The sequence below is a fragment of the Aptenodytes forsteri genome, unplaced genomic scaffold (genome assembly GCF_000699145.1).
Source record: "Aptenodytes forsteri isolate BGI_AS27 unplaced genomic scaffold, ASM69914v1 Scaffold76, whole genome shotgun sequence".
Lineage (NCBI taxonomy): Eukaryota > Metazoa > Chordata > Aves > Sphenisciformes > Spheniscidae > Aptenodytes > Aptenodytes forsteri.
Genome location: NW_008794444.1, coordinates 1,622,813 through 1,633,762, shown reverse-complemented (window position 1 = coordinate 1,633,762; position 10,950 = coordinate 1,622,813).

The window sequence follows — 10,950 nt, the reverse complement described above, 5'->3', positions numbered from 1 at the left end:
AGGACCGCTCCGTGGGTGCCGGGTCCCGTCCCCTCGGCACGGCCCGGGTCAGGCGTGCGGGTCGCGGAGCGCATCTCTGTTGCATAACGCGATCGTCCCGCGCGGCCGACCCACGCGTGGCTGAGGGCGGGGGGTCGTCCTAACCCCCCTGCTTTTCGCGGGTCACGGTCTCTTCGTGGGCCTGCGGGCGAGCACGCAGGGTTGTTTCTTTTTTTTTTCTTTAAAAACCAAAACCCCACGTATTTTTCCCCAAATTTTGGTCTTCTGAGTACCGTGACTTCCTGATCGTGTTTGTCCGCACGGCTCACCCCGTGCTTCATACATCTATCAGCCTTTCAGAGGAAGGATTGTGAAGCTCGGTAAACATAAACAGTGATCCAAAAATAAAGCTTTAATCGTTATTAGATATTGTAGATAATACTTCCAATAACGTGTTCACGTGGGGATGGCGTAAGAACCTAAGGAAAGGTTAAAAGTACAATTACGGTGGAAGTGATTTCTTCTCAAAATTGCTTCCTCCAAGGCCTTACTTGAAACAATAAGCGCAGCTTTTAATTTCTTCGGTAAACTGAGGTTATTGACTTGTGCCGTGTGGCTTCCAGCTGGGAGAAATCTCCCTGTGTCAGCCCGAGAAGTGGGGCTGACGCTTGTCCTGCGAGGTGCTTTGTACAACGCCCAACAGCAGCCTACGTCCCTCCGCTCTGCTTTTAAATAACCGGCTTGGATGGGGCTGGGAAGCACAGCCACAGCAGCTCACGGGAAACCCCAGCCACAGCAGCTCGGGGTTTGTCGCGGGCTGTAAAACCCGCCTGCGAAGCTGTGTAAATACTCAAGTGGTTAACCCTGCTGTGCTGCATGCTATCTCGGCTGCGCCGTGGCTCTCGGTATCCAGTTTTGGTAGCTGGAGATAGACAGGCTAGCTTTGAACCGGCTACCGTGAGGCGCAGACTCGAGTTGCGAGTCTTAATGAGTGTTTGCGTAGTGCTTTGTGTTTTCTCGGATGAAAGGTTTTACATAATTGGCCATTATAATTGTCTGTCACCCCTAGAGAAGAGCCAATATCTCGGCTGCGCCGTGGCTCTCGGTATCCAGTTTTGGTAGCTGGAGATAGACAGGCTAGCTTTGAACCGGCTACCGTGAGGCGCAGACTCGAGTTGCGAGTCTTAATGAGTGTTTGCGTAGTGCTTTGTGTTTTCTCGGATGAAAGGTTTTACATAATTGGCCATTATAATTGTCTGTCACCCCTAGAGAAGAGCCAAAAAAAAAAAAAGAAAAACCAAAAAAAAAAAAAAAAAAAATGGAGGTAGGCAGTTGTTTTGGAAGTCCAAAGTCTAAACCCGTAAATGCCTGTAGGTTGTTAACGTTGTTACTGCTTAACGTGGAGGCAGCAAAATGACTGACTAAAAAAATATAATCCAGTTCTGTTCTCCTTTTGAGCCATTTGAACCACATCGTTCGGACAAATGACATCCTGCTTACGTTTGAGCTACTTGTTCTTCAGTGCCCAGAAGAATTCCTAATGCGACTCCAGTTGCACCAGCGTTGCGTTTTTGGTTTGGTGTCGTTCTCCCTCCCCCCCCCGCCCCTTGAAATCTCAGCTGGAAGCCTTTTACAGTGTTTTGATTCCTTTTTAATAAATGGCTAATCCCTTGCTGCAGGGGATGGGAGTGTTTTGAATGCAGCGTTTTTGGGTCCTGAGGGGAGGGGGAAGGGAGCACCTTGTATTGCTTTCCAGCAGCCACCCGCCTTCCCCGGGCCTGAGTGAAAGAGCCTTATTGACTGGTTTTGAAGGTAACGTACCCAATTCTCCTCTCACATGCTAAAACCATAAATTTGCTGTAGCACAGAGCCTTTGAGGGGAAGAAATGGAATGTCAGGGAGTTCTGGGCTTCATCGCGAGCAGCCTGGTAACAAAGGTGGTGTCTGTTAATTGCATCGCGCTTATCAAAATCTCCCCTTCTAATGACAAAGTTCCATTTTAATAGGTGTGAAAAGTTGTGGGATTTGATTTAATACCAGCGTCTTAAAATCATCTTGCGCACTCCGTATGACTAAGTTGTCTCTCTCATACTTAATTGGAGAAGGAGCAGAGGTTGAGGAGGAAGCTGTGTGTGTTTCACTTGCATTAAATGCTCTTAAAATTTTTTCTCCCTTTAGATAAGGATCGTGAAGAAGTGTGACTGACTTGTCAAGCGCTAAGCTGCAACTAATTTTCTTACAGGCGTATAAAACATTTTTCTGTGTCCCTTAAAATTAGAAGCTTGTCTTGTAGCGTGCTGCGGCCGTGTACCACAGCGTTGGTGAGCTCTCTGCCGGCTTGAATAGCAGCTAGCAGCGAAGAGTGGGTGTTCGTAGAGACTGGCCTGTAGTTCCTGCGCCGGAAGGGCTGTGGTTTTGGGGTACAGAGGTGCCAAGGCTGATTGCTGGTGCTGTGAAGTTGAATACTGTGTAGTAGACGCACGATACTACCTAGGTGCTAACTGTCCCTGAGGTTCCAGGTGTCAACACGTTCATCATAACGTGTTATTTTCACTTCTCACTGCCCTGTAGCATAACAAAACAAGCAATTCGGTATAATCCTCAAAACACTGGTTGCTTTATTACCAGCAGATATGGCATATTTCAGTGTTCCCATTGCAGGTTTGATACCTGGTTTCAGAGAAGATAGGAGCTTTTCTTGTACACAGTAGTTGAGTCTGTAAGGCTCAACTGAACTGAACCAGTCTGCATAGGACTGGTTCTAAGCCTGTGATTAAAGATAATTTAGCTTTGGAAGCATGCATCTCTCTTGTCCCTGTATGCTGGTTTTATTTTGCTCTTGTGGATTATTTGGTCATCAGATGTATTACTAGACGTTCCTATCCATACATTTAAGCTTTTGAAGGAGATCTTAGTTTAGTGAAAGTTGATGGTTGGAGATCAACTTCCCAGCTTTGTAAGCTCTGCAGTAAGGAGGGCACAGGAATGCTGCTTTGGTATGTGTAGCTGCTCGGTTTTTATTTGTACCATATTTTACTGGTTTTGTTTTCTAAACTATTTTGATTCTATTAACTTATTAAACTTAATCTATTGAAGTCAGTGTGACAGACTTTTTTTTAATGTATGAATGTTGGACTTTTTTTTAATGTCCTTTTTTTTTTTTTTCCACCCTTAAAATATGAATCAGGATAATGGCCCATAGTGCAGATTCTGGCTGTAGTTGTGGGATTTGTGTTTGGAATTTGCATTCGTAGTTGTGGAATTTGTGTTTATTCCCCAAATAACTTTTCTTTTTTTGTCTTGTTGTGGAAGGGGGATATCTGCTGTATCGCTTGCTAATCCTGCTGTTGCAGTCTTGTGCCTAGAGCATAACTGGAGATGTATTTACCACCGTAGGCATGGCGGTGGGGGGCGGTTGGTTTTAGTCTAGCTGTTTTGGGTATCAAAAGCAGAGAAGTCACAGCAGGACTGGCTTTGGTATAGGCTTGTGCGACTCCCGTCAACGGTACTCGCTTGGACAGCCAGTTCGTGGTAAAACCTAGGTGTCCGCAGTGCCATTGCGATGGGTATCAGAGGGAGATGGATTAAATATAGCTCAGGTGTGCCTAAACATGTTGCAATTGCACCTCCTGTTGCAGTACAGAGGTAATATGACTGTTTACGTAGATCACCTTCCTACACATCGGAGGTTCAACTACCTCTTTCGTAGTGAGTTGCTGCTGGGCAGCCAGATGACTACTTAATCCTGTTTTGAGAGTAAAAATATACTACAGAGGGATGTGTAAATGGCTGTTAAGAAAATGTCAACTTTTTAAAAAAAAAAAAAAATCAGAAATGGCTGCCTGGTATCTTGGGAGTGCAGAAAATAGTGTTCTCTTCCATATGATTTAAAAAAAAAACCTATCCTGCTTTGGAAGCTGCTATGTCTGCAGTTCATAGCAAAGTAATGGCATTTAGGTAGCACGCAGGCTGAATTTCTGCCAGTTAAAATCTTGCTGTCCTAATGTGCCGTTCTGTACAGTGCTTGGAAGCTAATATACAATGTTCTTCTGCCTTGCAGCAAAACAACTAGTGATTAAAAATTCAGCAGATGTTGTGGTTCACTTAACTACTTGTTCTTGCATCATTCAGGTCATATCACACAATTAATGTTGCTAATGTTCAATCTAGCTTTTTTTTTTGTTCTAAGAATGGAAATTATCTGAACTATCATGGGATTTACGGAACTGTTTTGGCAGGAACTGGGCTTATGCAAAGTAAATTATTCAGAACGGTTTTCATCCTTCCCCTAACTTGGAGAATCTCCTTTTGATTTCTCAAATATTATTTGTTCGTGCCAGGCAGGGCTTTCATTTCTGCAGCTTTTCTCACTTTAAAAATGCAAGTGTTTTCTTTCGGTTGCTTTGAGATAAATGAGGCTCCCTGGTTGAGAAGAGGGTGGAAGAAAGAGCATGATAGGTGTAAGTGCTTGCTTTCTTACTTAAACTCAGTATTTCATTTGGCCACAGAAGTATTTTTGTATGAGAATTCTTGTTTTGTTTTGGGCAGGGTTTCTACTGCTTTCAGTACATCTCCTTTTAATTTGCACAATTTTGGTTAATAGTATTCAATCCAGTGGGTCACTTACTTGACTTTTAAATTAGAGTTGAACTTTACTTTCCCCTCCCTATGTTCCTTTAATTACGTAGGTTTTGGGTCGTTTTTGTAGCACACGCAGGTTCTGGAAACTTTTTCTGGGCTACTTGGAGCTGCAGAGCAATGTTCGTGTAGCAAGGCTTGCGGCTTGTTTTCACTTCCTTCGCTGCCTTTCTGTTCGGAAGCTGGTGCCTGTACGGCACAAGAAGGCGGCTATCCTCTCTCTTCGTGTTGAGTGAAGTAGCTGTGGTTTTAGTTGACCTCCCCTGTGGTTTTAGTTGACCTCCCTGCGCTTCCTCAAGCCTTGTCTGCTGATGCTCGCGGTAGGAGGCTGGATGCTCCTAGGTGGGTGCCCCCTAAACTGGATGCATGCATTGACATACATCTTTATGGATCGTGCTGCTATAAGCACGATACAAATACCAAGGTTAAGGCAGGCAAACAACTGAGAAAAGTTGCTGGGTCTCTCAACGTCTTTGAGAGTAACTTGCTATACTGGGGCAGCTCTTGGCTCGAGTGCTTAAGAGAAACTAAATTCAGAATGTGGAACGCGGGTGGAGTATTTTGGTCAAGGGCACACACGCGGCTCAGCCATCGCTCAGTGCATTGCTGCAGGTAGCTTGAGAATAACGGGGCCGAGGAGAAGGCTGTACCTTTCTAAGCATGAAGTGACAAATCAGTAACAGGAAAGGGAAAGGTGGATTTGTGCGTTACAGTGTATGATACTCAAGATATGATGGAGACGCCTGTAAACCAGGTTTTGGAGAAGTAATGGGCAAAAACTGGAGACTTTCAGTTTATGCACGTTGTTTGAACTTGCAACTTGGATGACTTTTCGTGATCTGTCTCTTAGCACATCAAGAGGATGCCTTTTTAGTGAAGGTGGACATTTTTCTTTGGAAAAACCTGTTTTGACTACTGATGCTAATGTACTTTGAGAGAACTTGTTTCAGCTAAATTGTCAGCAGATAGTCAATCGGTTTGAAAAATGAAGTATTAAATACGTAAACCCTCTCCCAGCCTCTTTAGTGTCCTGTTCAGAATGATGCAAAAGAAGTATTCAGATTGGTTTTTGCGTATTCCTGATACCATGTATGCATGTATCCAATTTGCCGTACTTGTAGAATTGATATTCAGGATAATATGTTTAATCTCTGATTGCAAAAAATAACTTCACACGCAGCTAATTCCATCTGCTGGAAAAATAAGAGCGAGGCTAACTTCATCGCTTATTTGGGACCCGATTTTTGCCGTTCTAATTACTATGTATGAACTTTGGAAATTTGCATAATTTTTTGGCAAACCTAAGCAGCAGCCATTTAATTTAGAATTTTATTAACTTTAAACATCCCTAGCAACTCCTAAGCTACTTCTAGCTCATTTTGTATTTTCGGTGTTTTACAAGCTTTGATTTAGTAAGCTTCAGTAACATTTTTTTTTTTTCTCCTTGAACTGACTTTATATATATAATAGCAGCTTGCTGCCATTTCCAGTAACTTTTAACCTGCAATCTAACGCAAAATTCCTTCTGTCACTCAAATAAAAAGAAGTGTTGAAATTAAATTCTCATTAAACGAATGCTAAAACAGTAAAATTAGAAGCTAGGTTTCGGTTGCTCTTCTGCAGTGTGAGAAGAGCACTTGAAGTATTTTAGGTGTAGATGGTTTTCAGAAAGTAACCTTGGGGAAACTGGGGCATGTCAAGTCTGGTTCCAATTCTGCTAAAAGCTGGTCTCGTGATGTGAATTCTTATATCCAAACTCTTTGGAGCTTAAAAATCATCATTGCAGATAGCTACTAAATGTTCTCTCTTACTAAAAGGCTGGATTTTGACACGTTTTCAGCTTCTCAAGGTGTCTCGCAATGCCTTTTCCACTTGGTTTGCTTTTGTTCGTGTGACCTCCTCCTTTTATTGGTTTTGCTGGTTGCCAGTTGGAAGAGGTGTATAATCTGTAAAATATTAAAATAGTTGGAATTTTATAGCAAAAAATACTGTCTGCTTTATTGAAATGCTGTTATTTACTGGCTAATTTTCTTTTGGATGCAATAGACTGGATTAATTTTAAAATTTGAACTGTTCTTTCTGCGTTACGGTCTTAGCCCGCTTTCTGTCTCAGCACTGTAAGAAACTTCCTATTTTGCTATGTGAAGCTGCAGTCCCATGTCTTTATCCCTCTTTCCTCCTCCCTCTTATTCCGTTGATCACTTAAGAATGCAGTTTCTTCCTTGGGATGAACGGGGTTATATTGCTAGGCTCTTTAATTCCTCTGTAACTGGAGGAAAGCCAAGCATAAAATCTTGCTCGTAAGTCACTCTAGAGATTTCTTTGTACATGCTATTATTTTCTTTGCATGCTAACATCACTGAAAAAGACCAGGCGTAATTATGTTCGTGTGTATGCGTAGGCTTGGGTGTTGCTGCTCTGCAGCCCAGCAAGCAATCTTGAAGTCCTTGGGCAGTTTAAGACCAAAATTTCTTGTAGCATCAAAGGCAGCGGCTATCCCTCTGCATCTAGGTATGTGAAATAATTTTCTGTTGTATCTGAACTGCAGACTAACTTGTTTTGTGCCTGTGGTTTGGCTTTCTGCAGCGTGTCGTACTGGAGGCTATATTTTAAAAAAGAGTTTGGACACTGGGTTCAAACAGGACTTGCTGTGTATCGAGTGGTAGTAGCTAGCGTCGAATTGGGGTTTGTGTTCACCGGCTCACGAGCTTCCAGAGGCAACCCAGTTCCCTTTTGATTTATGAAGCTCTTCATTGAGGTCTTTGTTCTGAACTGTGCCTCACCTAAGTCTTTATTGCAAAGCGTAAAAATCCTTTCCATCGTGAAGCCTCCGCTCTGGCGTTGGGACTGCGGTTTTAATGTATTTATGCCTTCAAGCCTTTTGTGCTTCCTCCTGTCCTGACTCCTGAGGTTGAGAGAAGCTCCCTGTAAACATGTATGCAGCGCTGCCCCTTATCCTCCTGCTACTAGGCTGCTCTTGCTTTGGTATCGCTGCCTATCGCTGTGCCTGCGACTTTCTCATTCATTTGCCTTCCTGACCGCCTGCACGTGTCCCCGTCCTGGGGAGAGGAGCGCTGTCCCTGCGCAGGGCGTTTGCACCCCGGGCATTCCACTGCTGAACAGCCAGGGTGTGCAAGGTATGGTAGCTTGAGACAAATGTCAAGGACGACGTAAGTGAACTCTAAAAAAAAAAACCTCTTTAAGGAAAGCCTGTCCTCTGGAAATGGGTTTCTAGACCTCGGTTTAACCATGAGGGCACCAGAGCTTGCCATCAAGTGTGGGACAGACTTGGTTTCTCACTTTTTTCCCCATTTAATTTCTTTTCTAAAGAAGGATGGGACTTTACCGTCATTTTTTTTAATGAGGTAACTTTATCTTAATAAACACATGAATGAAGTGATGCAAAGAGTGCTTCTTTATGCGTCTGAAATCTAAGTAAATCTGCTACCACTTCTGAAATTTGGGCTGTGGGAGGATTACTGATAGCAATGAATCCATCTTCCATGGTGTTAAGAAAAAAAATCCCTGTATTTCTCTTAAAGCTTATGAATTTTTTTTAGATGCAGTAGGACTGCAGATGTAGTCATATTAAAATGTATAATTTGTTTTGAATTGGTCTCGCAGCAGAAGCAGTTGGAGACGTGGCTTTGGTACAAGTGACTGGGAATTCTCTTTTAGTGCAGCTTTACAGCCTGTGCTGCGAACGGGAGCTCAGGGCGGTTTGAGTCACGCTCCCTCCGCGGATGGCACATGGGATGCCACCAACAGTGGACTAAACCAGTTTTCCTAATGATTGCTTTGTTAGGCTTTAACAGCTTATGGGATTGTTAAAATGGTGTCCGCTGATGTGTCAGCTGTAGGCTTCGGGGTAAATTGTAGGATAAATAGTAGTAGTTTACATACCTTTGTAGCAAACGTCTCTGCAGCATTCTGCATACTCTTCTTGTCTTAAAAGGTTTGGTTCCCCCCCCCTTTTTCCTCTTCTGGATCAGTAGATGCAGCCAGCGAGGAAAGGGTTGTGTATGGATTTTGTGAAGTTAACACAGCTTCATCCCTGGCCTGACTGAATCCAAGGAAGTGAAGGCACCAGAGCGTCCTGCAGCTATGGCTCATTCGACTTTGGGAAAACATTGTTAAGAGGTTGGGAAGAACTTAACTTGGAAAAAAGTCAAGGAACTTAATCTGAGTGTAAAATTGTTGCATTCGTAGTGGAGCTATACGGAGCAAGTTCATTGATGTTGCTAGCTGCATTAATATAGGTTGTAAGGTTTGGGTTTGGTTTTTTTTTTTAAATTCTTTTTTTAGGGCTGGGGGAATCCTGCCTGCTCCGAGCCCTCCCTTGTGTTACTTGGGTCGCAGCATACCAGCAAGGAATTGTTTTTCATCAGGTGGCTGTCCAGGCAGAACAAAGGCAGTTAAGGACCGAGGAGTCTGTCAGGCTGCTTTCCATTTGAAGAAGCTAGAGATTAAAAAAAAAAAAAAAGGTATATGTAGAAGTCGGTGATCACAGATGGAGAAACTTTACTGGGATATACCTGAGGCAGAGGCTGTTGGGAGAAGGCATGTCTTTAATTAGACCAACTGGTATCGCTGGGGTGGAGGGGAGGATGAGCGAGCTTTTGAGCATGAATAAATGTCAAGATATAATTGTATCAGAATTGCAGTTTGGAAGCAGGGATTTACTGTGAGTTGCCATTTGGCTTTGGGGTGTCTGGGGCTTTTCTGAGTCTTCCATGTATTAGCCGCAGTTATGGAAGAAGCTGCGTATGCCACTTTACAAAGTGCAACTCTTTAAGGGAAGGTAGGGTGCGAATTGCTCAGGTAAAATGAGCCAGTGTTTTCAGGCTGGAGTCAGTAAAGGTAGACAGAGTGCCAGCAAGTGATACCCGTGTCCTGAGTTTAATATATTCACTTCACAGTGGTCGTGCCCAGGAGGATTAGCGAGAGATGCTTTAACTTCAAGCTAGTAGGAGCAGCAACGCTTTTTTCTTTTTTCTCTGAAAACTGGTGTGCTTTTACTGGAACAGCTAAATGCAGGCATGTTAAGCTTAATATATGCATGTGTGTGGGTACTTGAGAAAACATCCCATTAAGTAAACCAGTAACTTTCTTCTGGGGAGATGCTGAGAATATCACCTTTGCTGCCAGTCAGGGTCAAGCCAGGCTTGTTAGCAGCTTGTAAGCGACAGCCCTGCTTTGCTTTGTAGGTATTTTAAGTGACGAGGGTAGCAGAGCTGGAGGGAGAGGTGATAACGTCTGTGCTGGTGTTTTTTTCTTTTTTGGGGGGGGAGGAGGAAGAGGAGACGGGACTAATTGCATACCTTCCAATTCCAGTTACTTCATTACTGAATAATCATTGGAGCAGCCCTGCAGTCTGCTCTGATAGCAGATAAGTGGTGTGGCTTGCAGCACTTTAATCTAAACAAAACTTAAGTGCTTTTTCCTTTTTCCCTGGAGTGAAATTGTAATTTCGTTATGTGAATGTTAGCCAGGACAAAGGGGTTTTTTTCAGCTGTCATGATGCTTCTCTGGGCTTTGTGCATGTTAGAGGTGTGTCCCCAGTGTATGTACCAAAAATACCCTAAAACACTGCATTCCCTTACCTGGCAGCTTCAGTTGAAGGCTCTCCAAGTACTTTGCCAGGTGAAGATCTGTTTAGCTTTGATGTTAGATGTCTCAAAGGGTTTAGATAAAAACCAATGAGCGTTTAGATTGTATTTCCTTTCCATAGTCATACCTGTTAATTAGTTTCTCTGTCTGCATCAGGCCCTGAATAGTCAAGTAAAACAGCCCGAGCACACCTCCGCTACCAAGTCTGCTGCTTCAGACTACGAGTCCCTGTGGTGAGAGTGGTCAGGCTGACGAGTTTGGAGCAGAATTGCATAGTTTTGGTCCCCCAGACATGGCCTTAGATGCAGCCGGTATGATGCAAAAGAGAATTATTGGGCAGAGGTTCAGAGAGGGTTTTTATCTTTCTTTGAAAGAGGATAAAAGTGCATTTGTGCATCAGGTTGAATCCTGATAAAATGCCTTCTTGGAACTGATGTTTCTGAAAGATGATGAGTTTGAGGTACCGGCTTAAGGCTGTGAGAGCACCACAGAAGAGTGGATTTTGCATAGCGTAGTACGAGGCAGAGCTTAAACTCTTGTCAGGGTAGCTTTTTCTGGATTGCCATAGAACTGTTAAATCTGATCTATTCCTAAAAAGACAGCTGACTCTGCATTCTGAGCCACATACAATTCTTTGTCTCTGCTTTTGACTTGAATGGAAAAGTAGTTTGTTTTCACATTAAATCAAACTCAACTGTCGCTGCCCCAAAGGGGGTCTGTTCT